This window comes from Epinephelus moara, chromosome 16 (assembly GCF_006386435.1).
Source record: "Epinephelus moara isolate mb chromosome 16, YSFRI_EMoa_1.0, whole genome shotgun sequence".
Taxonomy (NCBI): domain Eukaryota; kingdom Metazoa; phylum Chordata; class Actinopteri; order Perciformes; family Serranidae; genus Epinephelus; species Epinephelus moara.
The window spans coordinates 36030667-36051842 of NC_065521.1; the positions used below are offsets into that span (position 1 = coordinate 36030667).

At 42.0% G+C, this 21176-nt stretch overlaps 2 protein-coding genes across 3 annotated transcripts in view; one reads left to right on the forward strand and one right to left on the reverse strand.

The window, feature by feature from the left end:
• camta1a (calmodulin binding transcription activator 1a) overlaps nucleotides 1–21176 on the forward strand; it is a 929980-nt gene that overhangs the window by 270971 nt on the left and 637833 nt on the right. The window lies entirely within an intron of this gene.
• The window catches only part of LOC126402395 (protein kinase C and casein kinase substrate in neurons protein 1-like), a 57168-nt gene that overhangs the window by 24348 nt on the left and 11644 nt on the right, over nucleotides 1–21176 (reverse strand). Inside the window, exon 1 of one of the 2 annotated variants that reach the window (XM_050064312.1) lies at nucleotides 6067–6285. The exons of the other annotated variant lie outside the window; for it this stretch is intronic. The gene's annotated coding sequence lies outside the window, so the exon portion shown is untranslated. Of the gene's footprint in view, nucleotides 1–6066; nucleotides 6286–21176 lie in introns of those variants that run through there. 2 annotated transcript variants of the gene reach the window in all.

Here is a 21176-nt window from a genome sequence, read left to right on the forward strand (position 1 = left end):
AACTCTGTCTGTAGGCTACAGAACAACAAAGTAGGAAATAACAATGATAAACACAACTAATAAAGACGAAAACAAAATTACCGACTTATGGTAAAAGCAAAATATCAAGGAAAAATGACGAAATCAACAAAATCTGCAAATCTACAATATCAGGCTGGCGAAACCCTCCGCGTCTGAAACACTCCTGGTGTGGTACGTGTGGTGGACTGAGGAAAAAAAAGGGGTCGTAGCCATGGCACCCGGTACATGGTGCAGCTACACTTGCTTGAATTTTCCCTCCCGGCTCCCTTACAGTTAAAATAGACCAAATATTTTTTGGATGTCAGTTTTTGAGTCACGACAACAGCCAAAAAGTGTCCTGAAACCGACTAGGTAAGGCTTGTTGTTTTCATCCATCCATCCATCCATCCATCCATCCATCCATCCATCCATTTTCATCCGCTTATCCAGGGCTGGGTCGCGGGGGCAGCAGGCCAAGCAAAGCACCCCAGACGTCCCTCTCCCCAGCAACACTTAGGCCAAGCAAAGCACCCCAGACGTCCCTCTCCCCAGCAACACTTTCCAGCTCCTCCTGGGGGACACCAAGATGTTCCCAGGCCAGATGAGATATGTAATCCCTCCAGCATGTTCTGGGTCTGCCCCGGGGCCTCCGACCAGTTGGACGTGCCCGGAACAGGACGCATCCTGATCAGATGCCCAAACCACCTCAACTAACCCCTTTCGACACGAAGGAGCAGCAGCTGTTTTCAGCCAAGCCAATTTCCAGAAAACGTTCGGCCTCTACTGGCCAGATAAGTCAGCAGTCAATGACGATATAAAACACTAAAAAGGTTTTTCAACAATTGTGAATCACCACAACGAAAGATCCTTGTGATTACAGTCATGAATGCGCACACAAAATATGAGGCTGATTGGTCCAGTAGTTTGCCAGATTAGCTGCGGACAGACGGATGCACACATGACCAACACATTGTGCCTGGTGGAGAAAAAAATAGAGACTTGCAAAACAAAATCTTTTCCAAAATTGTCCATTACATTTGCGACATTCTAATTAAATCTAAGGACAAGAAGAAACATGTAACTACAAATGTAACTGCACCCCTGAAACCAGATCAACACACCTGTTTTTACACCTATACATGTCCTTTAATAATGTGGTCTAATCACCTCTTTCTTTATAAACCCAAGAGAAGAAACCGCCAGTTCCTGCTGGATTTCCTCCAGCGTTTAAGGTGATTTATATTTATTTGTTTGACGTCTGGTCGATATCTTACCACCATGGTTAAAACAGAAGAGACTGCGAGACGCTTTATCGGTATTGAACTCTGTTTGAAGCCTAATCTATTTCACTCACATGACTAATGGCTTTCTCTTGACGGAGAGCTCTTCATCGCACTGCAACAACCAATATGACAATATATTTTATGTGTGTGATAATAACGAGGCTCTGTTGATAATGTCCCTGCTCTGACATCTTGGTCTTAACAATTAAACACAGCTGATTGTGGTTATTATCTACTTCTGCGCATGGCCCGACAAAACTTTATTATAGCTTTTAATTAAAATGATAACGAGTTTTGTAAATGTTATTAAGAGCATGGTGCAGTAATTGATTGGTTCCTAATGTGCACGGTGCAAGCTAAGTGTTAGTTAAGCGTGGTAGATAGAGGTCAGTGCAGATGAAGGATGACTCGTGGCCATTTCAGATTAGAAGCTGAGTCTGCACTCTTCAGTCTGCTGCAGCACACGGAATATTTTGTTCGAATATTACCAGTGCCCTCCGTGCTTCATCCTTCAGCTTCCTTCTGCAGTCAAGTGCAAACTCATTCCTGCAACATCCTTCATCCCTGAAATGAGTCATGAGAAATGACTCTCTGCGTTAGGCTCAATCTGAACCGGCCTGACCTCACTTTCCTTATACACAATGTAACAACGTAATTGTCCTTGTGAGGAAAAAATAAGAAACTACAAGGTCAGCTCATGAAAGGAGAGTATTTTTAGTGGCAGGTCCTGCAACACTGTTTTCACATGCGAGGTCTACTCATCAAAAAAATGTGATCAGGGGAACATTGGTACCCAGTGTGATTGGTTCTGGTTTCAGCTGCAGAACAGGCAATCTATTCCTGCTCGCTCAGTGTTTTTACAGAACATTGACTGATTCAGCCAAGCTGTGTTTTATCAAAAGGCTGCGGTTACTGTCACTGCTCATAACAGCAGTCTGTGGGGCTCCTCACAGCCGAGGCTTTCAGACACTGGGTATTTCAAGAGTGCACCAACACAAAACACCAAAGAACGATTTCATGATTTGGCAATTTTACCGTCAGTGTCTGAGTCAGAGACAAGTTGAGCCTCTCAGATGCACTGGGATCAGCAGCAAAGTATTTTTCTGGTAAATCATTCTTTTTTTCAGACTCAGAGAATAAAAGAGTCATGTTTTCTGTGCACTCTACTCTCCCACAATATCGATACAGTAACTCTGTACTGTTTCCTTTTACAGAAACAGAAAACATTTTACTGAACAGAGAGAGATACTGAAGGTTTTGCTGTTTCAAAATGTGACAGATGATGTTATAATCCAGACCTGTAGCTCTCTGTCCTTATCTGTAAAGTACAGTGAAGCCAAAGTTTACATGAATACACTTTTACATGTTTACACACACTAAAAACCTGCTATGATCCCCTCTGTATCCCTCCATCAGTTTACTGTAGAGCTGTACCAAATAGTTTGAAGCTTCATTCATAACGCTGACATTTAAATTCTAAATAAATGTATTTTTTTGCAAGTCTATTTATTCTGTTTAAACCCAATACTTCTGCACAGCTGCAGACAAAGATCAGGCTACGCTAATATTATTAGTGTTAAACTTTTTGTAGAATAAGATTCCAGTGGTGGCTGTGTAGGATTGTTTCCGACTCGTGTAACTGAAACATTGTCGATAACTCCAGAGCGTTCTCAGGTCCAACAGCCAAAAGCATATGAAAAAAGATAGGTGCAGTCATTGCCAAAATTCACAACATGCTTTTACCTAACAAAATATTCTGCTGCAGTCCATATTTGTTAGTAGAGCTGACGTGACTGCTTCGATGCTTCAATTGTAACAACTGTAAATGACATCAAAATCAGTATTTGAATGCTTCGATATTTGTTTCGAGGAAACTGAGAGGATGTGGCAAGTGTCAGACACAGTCTTAGTCATCGACCCCCTCTACAAGCGATTAATTGGCAGTCCGATTTGGAAAAGGAACAGGTGAGACGAATTGTGGACGATTATCTGCAGCTGGCAACTGGAGTGTAGCTCTTGCTTTGCATCTGGTGATACTGCCTGACCTGTGGTGTTTGAGTTATTCAGAACTTACAGAAACCTTGCGTGCAATAGTCCACCTTCCCCTCCACCTCTCTATCAATCTCTTTCTCACTAACACAGCAGTACTAAGTCCTATTGTACTAAGTCCCATGTATGGATATGATACACACCCTGCTGTCTATTTTTGTCAAATCCTTTAAGTGTTTAATGTTTTGTCGAACTGCACAATAACCAAAAAGTAGTGACTTGCAAAAGGGTTTCTTCTACATTGTCAACTACTTTTGTTTTCTGATTAAATTAAGGGAACAAAAAAGAATTGTGTAATTGCAACCATAAAATAGAACAGATATAAATACACTGAAACAAGATCAACACACCTATTTTTACACCTATAGATGTCCTTTAATGATGTCGTTTAATCACCTCTTACTTTATAAAACCTACTGAACACACAAAGGAAGGCACATGTGTATTAATGGGGCGTTCCAGCAGCAATCTAACAGCACCATAAATTACATTTCGTCATTAAAGAAAGTTGATTTAATAAAAAAATGACTGACTCATTTAATCCAACGAGTCATTTTATCCAAATAGAGGATTTTGTTCTATTTTTTTAGTGTGATGATGTCAACAGAAATCGTCAACAGAACCTTTGAATGTCAAAATAAAAACCATTCGGCACAGCCCTGGTTTCTCATCATAGCTTCATCCGTTGGGACAAAATGGGGACACAAGACCCCTTTCTGCCAATCAGCACAACACCACAGAGGCACGTTAGCCACCCTCACAACCTGCCTGACAAATTCAAGAACCCATACCTCGCATCAGTGAAGATAATTTATGACCATGAAGAGACATCCAATTACCACACTGACCTCTGCTAAGGAAATGGACTCAACCCCTACAACCCTCCTGTCAAGAGGACACGCAGGATCCACTGATATTAACAGATATGTGAAGAAACCGTTTGACATTTTGGCAAAGACACTTATTCACTTTCATCCTGAGAACTAGATCAGGAGACAGATACCACTCACGCACAGCCTGTCTCTCTTTAAAGGTAACACGATCTGCCAACCAGCACCTCTAAAGCTCACTAATTAACACAAAAACCAAAGTATAAAAACTACAAGTTGTGCTAATTAGCTGCTGGCTGTAGCTTCATATACACCATGCGGACATGAAGGTGGTGTTAATCATCTCATTTAACTCTTGGCAAGAAAGCAAATAAGTTATATTCCCCCAAATGTCAAACTATCCTTTAAAAATCAACATTCTGGCAACTTCCCCAGATGGACTCCTCATTGAGGAGGATAATCTTTTGACAGCTTGATGTAATGAGCATATGTCCGCACTCTATATACACATATGTCTTCAAAGGAACCAGTAATATATGATAATAATAAAACACACTTGCAATGATATGTGCATGTGTAGATAAGTTAAACAAATGGGCTCACGGTTGTTATTTTTATGGACCTGTGTTTATTCTGCCTGCATGTCTTCGACATGATAAATTCCGAAAAGCAAATTTGCTCAGCTCTGATGACAACAGTGCTTCCACTTGGGGGGATTAGTCTGAGGCTCTCTCTTCGGTAAATACACACCATCATGAAAACAGCAGCAGTCTGAGACACCATCCAGACCTCACAGGTAAAAAATGTTTATATTTAGTCGAAGAAATGGAGAAAAAAACCCACATTAAAACACGACTGTGTGATGCAAGAGGGCTGCATGCAGCTAAGCAGCCCTAAAGTAGCATGTCTTAATCTCAGCAACAAACAAACACCATTGGTCCAGCTACCTGTCCATCAGTCGAGCCCTCCAACTAGCTTCTGCATCCGTGACTACAACACCTGGTGACATCAAAGCCAGTTAATCTGCAGCACAATGCCAGAATCCCGGCTGATAACAAAAATGGACGCATCCAGAGGCTTAATTTAACCAGAACTCGCACACTTCAACCAACACACACTTGATTGTGTCTAGAAAGTTTGGATTAACACGATAATTCCCAGATACCGGGCAAGACATTTTCTTAAATTGACAAGCTAGACTGCAGTCAAATCACTCTGTAGCATGGGTGATTATATGTAACGTGGAGAGATGATGGGTGAGAGCTGAGGAAGCTTTCAATTCTGTGTAAAGACAACTTGAGCTCACTGGACTGAACAACAGAGAGAGAACACATCACAAAGAGGTCTCAGTTCGGTCCGTTATGGGAGGCTGTCGTGTGTCCCATGAAATGGATAAGAGTCAGGGGTAAGAGTGGTAGCATTGTGGAGAGAGGGGCTTATACTCATAGTTATTAAGGTCAATCCACCTCGATGACTGTGAACACACCTCTCATTCCCCACGGAATTAACTGCTGAGGAAGTCACAATGAAGCCAGAGGCGCAGGTTTTAACTACACAAATTTCATATAAATGGGCCAGAATAATGAATTAGGTCTGTGTATCATGCAAAGAAACACCCAAAATACTGCAGACAGTAAGTAAAATATATATATAAAAAATAACAGCTGGTCTGTATGAGACACATTGATCCATCTGGATGTATCTTTCCGTCTGAAACTGTTAACAACCCACTCACTGACCACAACACTTGCTGCTGTCAGAGCGATCCCTTTTGTAATTCAAAGTCTTTTAGGAGTCTGTTGTGATTGCAGAGGCGGCATTGTTGCCTGAAGCTGACAAAATACTACAACTCAAACTTCTGCACATTTGTAAGTAACCAAACATTCGTCTGCAAATGCACTTACCACAATTGGCGCCATCATGGAAAAAGAAAAAACAATCCTGAAATTTGAAATCAAACAACTCCTTGAAAAGACTCCTGTCGGTTGTATTAATTTGTAGTCCAACTGTGTCCTTTAAGGCTCTGAATGATTAATGTGTTGCAAATTTTTATTTTTGCAGCTTTGACCTCTGTGGCCAAAGTGAACCCAGAGAAGACGATAAGTCTGACCACACCAGCGTGTCTCAGAGGCTGAGGGATAATCCTGCAGTGTGCCACTTGAATAGCTTTAGAGGGGGAGGGTGCGAGCTAGGAAGAGGAGCAAAGAAGCGGATAAGACGAGACAGAAACAAAAAGTGGAGAGAGGAATGCTGATATGAAACTAATTATGATATCATATACTGGCAGGGTAGCAGTACACATATGTTTCTGTCTGCATGGGGACACATGCATTATAGTTTGTGTGGTGACAGAGAGGTTACAGATTTCATTATAAATGCACTATTGACACAAACAGCACTGCAGTACTGTGGCTTCAGATCACAGCAGCAACATGATTCAACTTAACACTGCCAGTACCTGATGAACATGAACGCTTTTAAGAGAGTTAAAGAGAACCCCTGAGCCAGGTGAGATAAATGTTCCTGACACAGTCAGATGGTCCACTGCTGGCAAGCCTTTCAAAGCACTGAATGGGAACCACAACAAACATGTAAGCTTGTTATGGTAAGAAGATTTCAGAGAGATGAACTAACTTTACTCCAGCACACGACCAGGCTCACTGTGTTCTGACTGATTAGACAACAGCAATTCAAAGAAGCTGCTGAACTAATTTAGTCATTTCTGTCTCTTTATTAATGTAATAATATACATGTAAAGGTCCAGTGTTAGGAGTTAGGGGGATATGTTGGCTGATATGGAAAATGATATAATAAATATATTTTCTTTAGTGTGTAATCACCTGAAGGTAACAATCGTTGTGTCTTTGCTAGCTTAGAATAAGTCGTTTATAGGGCTGCCTTGTTATAGTCAACCAAACGTTAGTCGACCAGAAAGTTCATTAGTCTGCAAGATTTCATTGGTCGCTTAGTCGCAGAGAACAAACAAACAAACAAACAAACAACAGCTCCTGGAAGAAGATCAGCTCTGCACTCAGGATTTCAGGTAAAGGCTATATGATGCTTGTTAAGGTTGCTTTGCAACATCAGACGCAACCTGCCGACGCGCTCTTGAAAGCTGGCACAAAAAGGGCACAAGAGTAGCACCCAAAGCCCGACCTCACGTTTTCCAAGCGGTTAAAGACGCAGCATGTGTACGGCCCCTAATTTCCAGGGCTGGTACCTGTGGTTATTCCACAGGCTAGTCAATAAAGTGTGGGATCATTTTGAGAAGGTGAAGGACGAACCCAAGGTGATATGTAAACTCATCTTCATTGGTCGACTACAAACATGACGTATCATCTGAAACATGGAAGTAGCTACATGCCCATTAGCCACTTAGCACAATCATTACTGCTTTGCCGACAGCGTCATTAACAAGCTGTTTGTTTTGGAGAGGAAGAGACCTCTGCAGATAATTAGACTCCTGGTAAAAACTTTCCGATGTCTGGACCAGAAATAAGGTGAGCAGACACTGGCAGGTGCTGGGCTAGCATGACGTAGGAGAAACACTGGTTTGTAACGTGAAACTGCTTTATTTAGTGCTTTGTACCGGTTTAGTCACCGGGAACGTTTGTTTTGGAGAGGAGGAGACCTCTGTGGATAATCTGGCTCCTGGTTAAAACCTCCTGAACAATGAACACTGAAGGCATTCTAACCGAGACAAGTTTCAGCAGGTTGCAATCTGAAATCCTCCCCACTAGGTGCCACTAAAACCTCCTAAATCGTACACACTGTTCCTTTAAAATCTATGTAGCATGTCAAACATTTTATTAAGTAACTCTACTAAAAGTCCTCAGTTCATATTTAGATGTACAGTTGGTTTACGATGCATTGTGGTTGTTTGTGGACGCTGTTTGATAAGCACAGCATGTCCTTCTTCTCTACTGACTGAGTAAAAGAGGACACACAAGGGGAAAGACAGAGGGAGGTCTTTCATTGAGATACAAGCAAGGAGAGAGTGACAGAGAGAAACCGAGCGAGACAACAGTGGCAGGGAGGAGAAGGGGAGACGAGATGAAGATTGAGATGGAGGCAGGCCAGGGAAGGACGTGACAGGAGAGAGGTAAGGGAGGGACGGCTGCTGGGAGGAGGTACAGGCGGCAAGCTGAGGACGAAGCCTGGAGCTGCTCAGACAGCCAGACCATTCCTGAGCAGAATAGAGAGAGCCATGGGGCCAGAACGGCAGCTGAACACATCAGGACAGAGATGTGATTCATCTCACGGTGCAGCGCGGAATAAGCAGGCTGTTGGATGTTGCCAGGAGACAGAGCTGCCTTGTGCAGACTTCACACACGCCGTAACAGCCCAGGCCGTCATTAAGCCGACCACGTGACTGACGCTTTAGACAGCAGCAAGATGCTGGTTGGGTGATGCAGTGTCAGCTGTCCATTCCCACAGTCCGAGTGTGTCCATGCACCAACACACACACACAACAGAGGAACTTCAAGTGTGAGTGTAAAATATAGAAGAATAGAGTACTGAAGAGGAGACACTCATTCAAAAAAGATGCATCAAGCTGAGCCAGATAAAAGAGCATGGATAGAGACGGAGGGGAAGTGAAGGAAAACCAGTGAGGGCGGAGGGTGAGGGCGGTCTTGTGTTGTATTTATCAGCTGAATGTGTAGTGCCGTGAGCTTTTTTCTCTGCTTGCTGGGGCATGGAATAGGAGAGTCAAATCTGAACTGATCTGTTGATCCAAATAGGGAGTCTGCAAAACATTTTGGAGAAAATAAAAACTGTCATCTCCTCTTTCCTGTATCAGCTAACTACTAGCCTAGACAACAGAGGAAAGCCCCTGAAACAGATGTATATACATATGTAGACAAATCATTTTTAGTTTATTAGTTAAAGGGGAGGTAATACGCTTATTTTCAGGTTCATACTTGTATTTTGGGTTTCTAGTAGAAATACATTTACATGCTTACATGTTCAAAAAACACTATATTTTCCTCACTCTGTCTGTGCAGGAACACCTGTATTCACCCTCTGTCTCAAACATTTTAGCACTTGTCTCTGCTAGTCCCGCCCTACTGTGTTTTGATTGGCTAGTATTAACCATGACCTCTTTGCCTAACCCTAAAGCCCAGTTTCCACCAAACACTTTCAATATGGTACCTTTGGAACCAAAAGTAACCCTTCAGACATGGTACCCAGACCCTAGTGTTTCCACTGCAAACAGTACTCTTAAATGTGGGCGGGGTTGTTGTCACTCACTGCTCCGTCCAGCACTCACTGTATTTCCTCATTACCGGTGACACAGATGGAAGTCTGCACCTCGATTCATGCCGTCAACTCATGCATTGAGTATCATTACAAGTTAACGTTCCACCTTAAAAGTTGCCGGCAGTCGGCCCACTGAATTGTTATTTTTTCCCCCAACTAAAGCTGCTTCAAGAGGCAGCAAAACATCCTTTCATTTTATAGTTACAGTTTACTAATGAAACTCTCCACAGTATGAACAGTGGTTACATGAGCCTCAAAACCAGCCACAACTCAGCCCTGAGCAGAGTGACCGTCCTCTATTGACCAATCAACAGACTGCAGTGTTCACAGCTCCACCTTTTAGAACCAGATCTGTGTGCTAGGTACCCCAACAGAGGGGGGGGGGACCAAACATGGGGACGGTACGAAAGGTTCCATTGGTACCATCCACAACTTTTCACAGTGGAAACGGGAAAAAAGCGCACTGTACTGAACTGAACTGCTCAGTGGAAATGGAGCATAAACACCTCTCAACGTCATGTGTGAAGATGACAAGTACTAGCCAATCACAGTACAGCAAGGCGGGACTAGGCGCATCACAGGGAATGACTCTGATGGAAAATGGCGGCACTTTCTACCACTAAAATTGGCAATCAAATGTCATAAACTAGTGATACTCAACTTGCAGCTTGTGTGTAACATTTGGCTCACAACACGGTGCCAGGTGGCCTGCTGACCATTTTCTAATACGACGAAAATGAATTGATTCACACTGGGAATTTTTTTATTCTTTGTTATCCTTTGAATGTAAACAAGTTTCCAGGGTGCATGAAAAAGCATCAATTAAGAGCTTGTTTATGTAAAGAAAATTGTCAGGGGAAGATCCCACCTGGGGTCCCAACCTGGCTAAGCCCTAAATGTCCTCAAATAATTGAAAGGCCCTGCGTACACCTGAATTGTGTGGGGCTGCTGCAACTGGATTTGCACCTTGGCAAAGATGAGCAAATGTTGAAAGGTTAAAAGCAGGCAATTCATTTATTCTATATATTGATAAATTTGCTAATTTTCATTCATGAACTAGGCCATGGTCTCCTGTATTCCTGTACTAAACGAAAATCTTAACAGCAGGAATATGACCTGAAGTTGGGGAGAAATTTACAACACTGGCAACCAAGATAACATGTTTACCTGAAGTTAGCATATAGCTACATGTAGCAGTATAAGCTACATATTGTAAACACTTGCAGTGGCATGCTTGGAGCAGATGACCATATAAAAAAAGTCTTACACAAGCTGACGTCAGCTTGTCTCAAATGCAGAAAAAACACAGGAAACAGAGTATTTAGAACTGTCTGAAGTCTGAGGTTTTTGCTCACAAGGATTACTCTTACATACATTTACCTCATTATTTGAAACCTTGGCCACATGTAATATAAACATCTGACATTATATCATTATACAAATTACAGAAAATAAGAAAAAGCATTATAGCTCCCCTTTAAGAAACACTACCATGAGCATAACTGATGAGAGCACAGAGGATTAATGTGCTACACATGGTTTTCCAACATAGGAAACTACTCAATATAAACAATAAGTACAAGTAAGTAAAAACTGTACTTTATCACAGTACTTGAGCACATTGAGTTAGTTACATTCTACCACTGCAGACAGAAATGGATGAGGATGGTACTCTTATAACCTGTGGCAACATGTCACTTTCAATTAGTCTCCAACACAAAACTCATCAGACATTCTGCAGATGAATATGTCTTCATAACAACAGAACAGCCACTGATCAAACACACGTTTCAGACTGATTTATAATGCCAGGTATTTTAACAGAGAGACCCCGTCCAAAGAGGCCTTTTCTGTGCCAGCTAGCAGTGTGGTTCATGATTTCAAGCAAACAAGCGCAGGATGACTCAGCTATCTGATTATGAATGCCTCCAGAGGTGCTCCGGGTGGCTGCACAAGAATCAAGTTTCTGCATCATTGTTTGTTCCTTGCATGTGTGTTGGGTGGAGGGGGTGGGGGGGGGTTCTTTCCTGTTGCCTATTTTCAATCAATATCTACTCTGTGTGACTGTGTGAGTTAGCCAGGTGTGCTAATGCTCAGCTCCAAGAACAACAGACCACACACATCAGCACTGGGATGTAAACAACAAAAAAGACATTAATATTATATTTCATTGATTTCTGTAGGGAAATGTTTCTCTTCCTCCACCCCACAGGGAGGTCAGAGGTCATGGTCGGCTACAGGTCACATGGAGCTGGTGGGGACTGCTGCCTGTCATGTGACAGCCCATAAAACAGTTTGTACACTGTTTCAATCTCCAGTATCTGGTCTGATACAAGGACTCTTCAATGTCACCAGAGCAGTGAGGTAATGACCTGGCACTAAGACATGGTATTATAGAATACATGCTACTTATTGAATGAAAACAGGTATGTGCAATATTTTTATAAAACTGAAATAAAAATCAACTCAATGAAAGAAACTAGTCAAGCTCATTTGTTAAGCAGTTTATCAAAATAATTTATCATATTAATTGAATGCCTCTTAAACGGAATTAGCAAAATCAAATTAATAAATAACCCTAAAAGATAATAAAAAGAAAAATCTTACAAGGGAGGAAAAAAGAACAAATGTTACCTCCTACCAGAACATCTGAGTATGTTGTAGCTGCCAGGACAAGATAATAATAGATCAAATGGACACTGAAAATCAGATAGTAAAATTAATAAAAGATATCGACCTGACTACCAGAAAAAATTGTAAAACTGGATATGTTACATTAGCATGTTGTTATGTAACAGATACATTTCTATGTTTTAAGAATGCTGTGGTTAAGGTGTGGTTGGTTTATGCATAAAAACCACTTGGTTATGGTTTGGAAAAGATGATGTTGTGGCTTATAATACCCGGTTTTGGGGGCAGAATCCCGGCTGGAAATGCAGTGATGTCTCAGTACAAACCAACCACTTTTTGTGCTGCTAACCCCACTGGATAAACAGCGCTGGGTCACTACAAAACACCTGTGTTTGGTGTCTAAAAAGCAGCTGGAAAACACAGCGATTACTTGCTACATCACAGCCGGTTTCGTTGTTTGTTGGTCTCAAACAGTGGTCTGCAGCTTGGCAGGCGTCTTCTATGTGTCACGGCATCCACCAGCCAAACCATCTCCGAATGACAAAGTCAGCTCATTAACTACGCCACTCTAGAAACATTAATATGATCCGTATCCATCCATTCATCCACTTTCATCCGCCTATCCAGGGCCGGGTCGTGGGGCAGCACCCCCCAAGGTGTTGTCAAGCCAGATGAGATATGTAATCCCCTAGCATGTCTTGGGTCTACCACAGGGCCTCCTACCAGTAGAACAAGCCCGGAACACCTCTATCAGGAGGCGCCCAGGAGGATCCTGATCAGATGCCTGAACCACCTCGACTGACTCCTTTGGACACGAAGAAGCAGCGGCTCTACTCCGAGCTCCCTCTGGATGATAATAGGATAATGCAACTGGTATTCATGGTTTGCAGAAACGTACAATACCAACAGAGAGTCATAACAATGACTTTGATTTAAGACCTCAGAGAGATGGAGAACTGTGTGGGCATTAAATACAATAACATGAAAATAAAACAGCCAACCTACACGCTCCATTCAGGAACGATCACTGAACTAGAGTCTGCACAGCCATGCCAGCGGCTCTGTGAGGCTGTAATGAGCTTCACGTTAACATCAGCACAGTAACATGCTCACAACAACACAATGTTAACTTGCTAATTCGTTAAGTCATTAACATTTGCTAATTAGCACAAGCACAAAGCACAGTTTACGTTGATGGGGATGTCTGAAGTTTTGCACTTTGATGATGGTGCAGGAAGTTAGAGAATCATGAAAGTCATTACAATTCATCCTGAACGGGGCATAATTATCGGCACCAAACTTCATGGAAATACATCCAATAGTTTTGAAAATATTTTAGTTTGGACCCAAGTGGAGGACGAGCCAACATCACCATGCCAAGAGTCACACAGCTGGCATAACTACAGACTAAAATACTGAGTGTCGAGTGATACTCCTGAGACACAGAATCATAAAACTTCCTTTACTATAACCACAATTGTCTTCTTGCACAAGGAGGATTTCCTTTTAATATGCCACAGTAAATTTTAATACACCTCTACACCTTCAACACCTCTAACAAAACAATGTCATGACATTATTTAATAGTAATACCTGCTTTAACTACCAGCAAGAGGCTGTAAAACGCCTACTAGGAATTAAATGAGCCCCTCAGCCAGATCAATCAACGAGCTATTGTCGTGCTGACATGACTCACTGTCTCTCTGACCTTGTTTACAACTATTACTACAAACTAAACACTGTGCAGAAATAACCTGAAGCATCACTGTCCATAGCTAGACAGCAGATTTATTGAGAGTATGTGATTTCCAAGACAGCTGTCAGAAGCAAAAAACAGTGACAGGCCAGTGGGTGGCATGTGCTCATCCAATCATGTCTATGAAGGGTTCACCTCATAGTGAAAGAGTATTTATTATCTAATATACAGCCTACTTGGAAAGTTAAGTTCCTGTGAAGTAAAGACAGAGGTGTTATACGGTTTCAGTTGTCGAGGGATCCACAGTTAAACGCTCTAGTTTATCTCTGCTTAGACAAAGTTAGATTATTGGCTGCTGGAGCATTTCCAACTCTTGGATGGGCATGCAACTCCCAGTTGAACCACCAGTACGAGCTACTAACAAAGGCATTAAAAAATCTAGTTCAAAGACAAAAGTCGAAGATACCAAGACTGATTAGATTAAAAGTTCATGACATAATTACAAATCCCAAGTAGCATAGCAGAGAGAAACAGCCAAACGTGGAGCCTTAATTTCTGTCCTGCTCTGCCAGTAGAAATTGGTACATTCGTTGAGCAGCTTTGATCAATTCAGTATCCATTTCTGGGTCGTTTTTGGATCAGTTCAGCCACTATGTACTCTGAATGGTATCTCAACAACTATTGAAAGGACGACCCAGAAATTATGTAATTTCTGTAATAAAAATTTTTGTTGACTTTGTTGCGATACTCTTCCTGTAGCGCAATATCCAAGTCATAATTTTAATTTGTCCAATACTTTGGTTTATGACCAAATAGCTGCAAACCAGGGGCAGAGCGGAGTCCCGCATGTTTTCTCAAAAGCCCAAGACACCTCTCTGCCCTTCCACGTGCAAATGAGGAAAGCCTGTGTCAGAGAGAGCAAACCTCCCTGCCCTTCCATGCGTCTACATGTAAAGCCTAAGGCAGGGACAGCAGCAGCAAAGACCGCCTGGGAACAGAACAGAGCAGCATCAATGACAAACAGTAATGACATTGATGAGTCAGACACAGCATGACAAGGAGGAGCTGGGGTGGGGGTGGGTAGCAAAGCAGCTTGCAGAGGAAGCAGCAACAGTAGTCAGGCCAGAGCAGTTTAAATAGGGCACCCTGAATGAGATTCACCAATTGGTTGCATAGAAAGGAATCATGTGATCAGCTGATTGGGCTGTCTGAGATCAGCTGATGTAGCTGGGATGTGAGCTGAGCTTGACATCTTGTCCTGCCTGAACTAATGCTATGCTCAATAAACGCAGTCTTATATTCAATTCAGAGTATTGACGATCACATTTACTGAGCATTGCTGCTGACACTTTTCTTTTTAGAGCAGCACAGAATATTATGGCATGGATTAAATGTAGCAGATTTGTCAGCTTAACATGTATTCTGTGAACTCTACTCCAACATAGTATAAGAAAAATTGGTTTCAAGATTAGTAGTGTTGTTTACACCAAATTCCTACCTTAACTATGATATGGAACTTAGCATTGGACATTTTTTGCCTCTATTTTAGGTGGCAGGAGTGAAAATCAGTCATCCTCAGCATTTGTTGTGTTATGGTTTCAGGATGATGAGGACATTGGAGAATAATTACATACAAAATAAGATGCAGGCTTGACAGGATGACTTTTCTCCTTGACAACTACCATGTTTTCCCAAATGATGTACTAATTTGTAGGCATACTATTTTCTCAAATGGCTTAAAAAATACTGCAAATAGAAAATGTAAATTGGAAAAATATTTTTGCAGGGAGCATGGACCCAGACCCCGCCAGCTTTTGGCTGATTCCTGAATGTTTACAATGTCTGGCTCTACCCTTGATGTAAACCTAGTTCCCAGGGATGGAAATTAGCACCAGCCACCAGCCAAATGCTAGTAAAACCACTAACTGTGGCAGGTGGACAAAAAAAGTTAATTTCCAACCCTGCTAGTTCCCATCAGCCTCAGCTGTACGTACTCATCAGCTCAATGTTAGCATGCTAATATGCTAAAGTGAGATTCTAAACATGGCAAACATTATACCTGCTTAACATCAACATGTTAGCATTGCCACCGTGACCATGTTAACATTAGCATTCAGTTCAAAACACCCCTGTGACTAAGTACAGCCTCACAGAACCACAAGCATGGCTGTAGACTGTCTTATTTTGAAAATTCAACATAACAAACTGATTGAAAATAGCATGATATATTGAAAAAATTAACTGCTGAACCATAAAACTATCCCGGAGACACTTGTATTTCTTGGAGTGATTTGAATTTGTACTTGTACCTACCCTATTGAACCACCCATGCCAGACACTTAGTGTGGATATGTACCAAAAATCCCTCTTTAAACAGAGAGATCCCAGACAGCAGGAAACAAGCAGTGGGACTGAGACAGAGACAGAAAGAGACTACTGAATGGATGCCGACTGGATCCACCTCCAAATCTGGCTGATGTGCGGGCACATACGTTTTGGGCAGCACCTATAAACACATACACACTTGCGACTGATTTACGATTTAACACGGTGTCCCGCGCGCTGCTGCAGTGGTTATGTAACTATCAAGCCTCTTGCCACAAGCCTCCTGGTGACAGTGTGGTGAAGACAGGGGGAAAAAACGGCTGGGGGAGGGCAGAGAGGGACGGACAAGAGAGGCAGAGCAGAGTGGAGGAGGGGGAGACAGACATATTGTGATGGGTGGTGATGAAGGAATGAACTGCAGACATGCAGCAGCGGCTGTGAGATGGAGCAGAAAGGATGGAGGCTCTGGTTCCAGTCCAGTTTTTCCTGATGTCCAGGCAGAAAGAGGGAGCAGAGGAAGGGAGGGAGTAAATGAGCAAGGCAACAGTCAATCTGGGAATGCTGCTTTTTCCGCCTTCTTACCATTTAGCTGCCTGATGCTGCACTGAATACTGATGGGCTGCCTTCAAATGCACCGCCTGTACATGTGTGTACGTGAATTCAAGAGAAGGGAGGAGAGTAGGGGGTGGTTATTGGAAAGGAGAGAGTGCTATACATTAACAATGAGGGGATATATCTCAAATTATTCTAAACAAAGTCAAGCAAGATCTCCATTTTAGAAATAAATAGGTTTTTACGTATGACTGCCCCTAACAGCAGAACTCAATAAGGTTATTTCCTTTTTAAAAACAGCCCAGAGGCTTGTTACCGACAGCCTTGGGTTCGCTTTCTGAAGTAATGGCTACACATGTAACTGCTAAATGAAATCTTTTTTATGCTGACCATGAAAGTCAGTTGGAAACTCGATGTGCCTGATGATAAAAATGTATCTTTGTTTTTGTTTGTACATGAGAGGGAAGAGAAGAGGAGCTGCTCCACTATCAGCTGCCTTGACAATGTTTTTTAAAGATGAAAAAAAGATTCAATACAACAAAAAAGGAGCTAAGAGTTCACCATCACCATCTTGGTTTAGCATGTTAGCATGCTGATGTCTGCTAATAGTCACCATACACATATTACAGCTGAGACTGATGGGAATGTCATTACCTTTGCAGATATTTTGGTCAAATAAATCATTGTGCAAACTTCATAATGGCACAACAGAAACATAACAGAGAATCACCAAAGCTATCATGGTTCATCCTGAGGGGGACATGCATGTATGACCTAATAATTAATCCAATCGCCCAACAGTAATTGTACTAAGAAACACAAATGTCAACCTTATGGTGGCACTAGGAGAAAAGGGGATCACTAAAGTCAGTAACATTCATCCTCTGGGGGCCGTGAATGTATCTACAACATATCAGTAATTACAGACTGACATTGCCATTCACAGAGCGACAATGCTAGCATGGCTAAAAATTAATGAGAAATCTCTAGGGATGCACGATAATATCAGCACGTCATTGGTAATGGCCGATATTGGCCTTACAATCAGAATCGGCCAAAATGCTTTCTCTTATTTTGCACAATGACTGAATATTACAAACATTAAAAAGTATGTGAGGACTGCTGTAGGGCAGTGGTTCCCAAGTGGTCCAGATTTCTCCTCAGTCACTGGTTCAAGGCCCACACTGTTTAATATATTCAGCGTCATACTTGTATTTGGCCACATCGTCAAGGTCGTTTGCTGTCTCTGTTAAGTAACTGCTTGTTATTCACTCACTCTACGGCACATAAAGGCACTTCGAAATAAAAGCTTGTGCCAGAAATTCACTGTGCTTCAAAATAAAGTGTGTATTTTACAAAGCTGATACATTAACAAGTCACTTGCGATCCATTCAGAATGATCCCACGACCCACTTTTGGACTGTGACTAGGGATGCACCGATCCGATATCTGGATCGAATATCGGCCCAATATCATCAAAATAGATGGATCGGGTATTGGAAAATACAACCTATACCTGAGGCGATCCTTTCCCTTTACATCTATTGTGACGTGAGCTACGTCATACGTCATGGAGCGAAGGAGAGAATCTGCTGTGTGGAGGTATTTCACATAATTTCAACTGCTTGTTTATGTTGTTCATCATTGTATTAATCTGTTTCATCTTGTTTCATTTTATCTTAGGAAAGAATGGCATAGTCATCAATGCCTGATGCCTCTAGTCTTTTCTGTTCTACATGTAAAGGTAAATAACTTTTTAGGTCAACCATGGTATCGGATCGGTATCGGGTATCGGCTGATACTCAAAGCCACAGCATTGGGATCGATTGAAACTGAAAAAGCTGGATCGGTGCATCTCTAACCGCGACCTATCAGTCGGAACCATTGCTGTAGGGTACACAACAAATTTCCAAAAGGACTAATGAATATCTGTTTGTCTCATCTGGTAATTTATTTCTCACACCATCTGCCACTCACTGATCACACATGTGCTCACTCATAATTTCTTGTTGTCGTTGTTAGGAGTTGTCAACTGAGAAATCAGCTGTTTTATTACCTGATCACAGTTAATTAATAGCACAGTGACACACCTTCACTGTTAGCCAATTAATCTTCCTGCTGTCCTAGATTCTCTTTCTGCCTTAAGTGCGTTAATGCTGCTGTCATGCAAAACCCTCCATTCATCAGCTTCATCAGCCTCATCAGCCTCAACAGAGTCATCAGCCACCACCAGTGTCTAGACTCCATCGGGGACTTATCTTGCTGCTGCTCAGGGCAGATGCCCCTCCATTACAAAATCTCCCTGAAGCGTCTCAGCGCCAGAGTCTTTCAGTCAAATCTTAATCATCACATCATCTATTAATCTGTGCACATGTAATCTGTAATAAACAATCATCTTCACTTAATTCAGCTGTCTCTCCTGATTGAAATGTGATCATGATAACAGGAAACAGACTTGAGAACACAAGCAACAGCACCAGAGATGCGTCAACTGAATGCCCAGACTATAATCACCTTACATCCCTATTTATACCAACCTATAATACTCAGAGGCCATTTAGGAAGTGTCTGTCTGATCCCACTGTGTGCTCAGTGACAATGAAGGCTCAAATTAAACCTGAGATGCAAAAATAAAGACAGGACTCACGACTGGAATTGTTTGCGGTGACAGTCGACTCATGGAAAACAAGCAACCTGACAGCATGAAGACATAACTTGGCACCAGGAAGCAAAAACTCAAGACTATATCATACTTGGAATTGGCACACACCTGTTATATTTATTTGAAGCAGTCTTGATGACAGATACTGCCAGTTTGGCTCGGAGAGTGATGGATGGACGTGCCTAATCAGGAGCCAAACTAGTGCTGCTGGTTGTTAAATAAAGAAGGAAGAAAAATAAATAAGTCTGGTGTAAATGTTTCCATGTAAGAATTGGCTAAACAGCCTTAAGGCATAAACAAGCCACCGAGCCCCAGCTGGCACGAGGAGGAAGCAGTGATCGACTCTAAATCTGAATTAAGAATTTTAAAATATCACTATCCTACTTTCCAAATTTTTACAGCCTGTGCAGCGAAGTGTTGCTGACAGATAACAAATCAATGATATCAAATGGTTAGTTTTGTTTGATTGTGTGCTCTTTTAACATAATGACTGGCTGTGCTGCAAACACAACTCTGGATTGTAACACACGAATTCCACTTCCTTTCTCTCAATAGAGCTGTTTTGTGAAATATGGCACGTTTTACAGATGTATTATCACCTTGAAAACTTGCTTTCAACTTGCCCTAAAAATAACCGTGACTTGTGAGACTTGTATCTGGGCTGAACGAACAGGTTGAAGCTTCAAGCTTCATTCATAACACTGACAATCAAATTCTACATCAACATTGGAGTGCTGCACAGCTTTCCTTTTTTTTTTTTTTGCATTTTTAAAATTGTATTAAACCTGATATGTTTGCACAGTTGCAGATAAATATTAAGCTACACTAATATTATTAGTATTATACTATTTGTAGAATTAGATTTTCAATAACTCACTCAATTTCCAATAACTAAAAGTCAAGATTTATTGAACAAAGATAGATGTTATCATCATTTGTTTTCATCTAACGAAATAGTATAATGGAACTTCAGGTAGGAGTGTCCTGATATACCAGTATTGATGACAACCATTCATTTTCATCCTCTTATCCGGGGCTGGGACAGGGGGGCATCAGGCCAAGCAAAGCACCCCAGAAGTCCGTCTCCCTATCAACACTTTCCTGCTCCTCTTGGGGGACCCGAGGCATTCCCAGGCCAGATGTGATATATCATCTCTCCAGCATGTTCTGGGTCTGCCCCGGGGCCTCCGACCAGTTGGACGTGCCAAGAACACATCTAACAGGAGGCGCCCAAAAGGCATCCTGATCACATGCCTGAACCACCTCAACTGACGCATTTCGACATGAAGAAGCAGCGGCTCTACTCCGAACTCCTTACCCTATCTCTAAGGCTGAGCTCAGCCACCCCACAGAGGAAACTCATTTGTATCTGCGATCTCATTGTTTCCGTCACTACCCAAAGCTCATGACCATAGGTGAGGGTGCTGGACGTACATAGACCAGTAAATAGAAAGCTTTGCCTTTCGGCTCAGCTCCGTCTTCACCCTGATGGTGTAGTGAAACCGCCGATCCATCTCACGCTCCATTCTACCCTCACTCAAGAGCAAGACCCCGAGATACTTGAACTTGAACGCAGTAACTCTCCCTACCCAGAGGGGGCAGAGAAAACCATGATATATAAAATGAAATATTGACATCATGTTACAAATGCACATATGATAATATCGTATAAGTATCCAGCACCTCTTAAATTATTTCTGTTTCTTCCTGTTTTCCCCTCATCTCTCATCCCCAACACCACCTGGTTGCCATTTCAATATTTCATCCTTCAAGTGAAACTGCTCTTTCTGTAAATCCTTTAAAGGTTTGGTTACAGACTCTCTCCCCACCTCCCTACACTTGTATTTTGAGTGTCATTCATTTGCCAAAAAAAAGTTCACAATAAC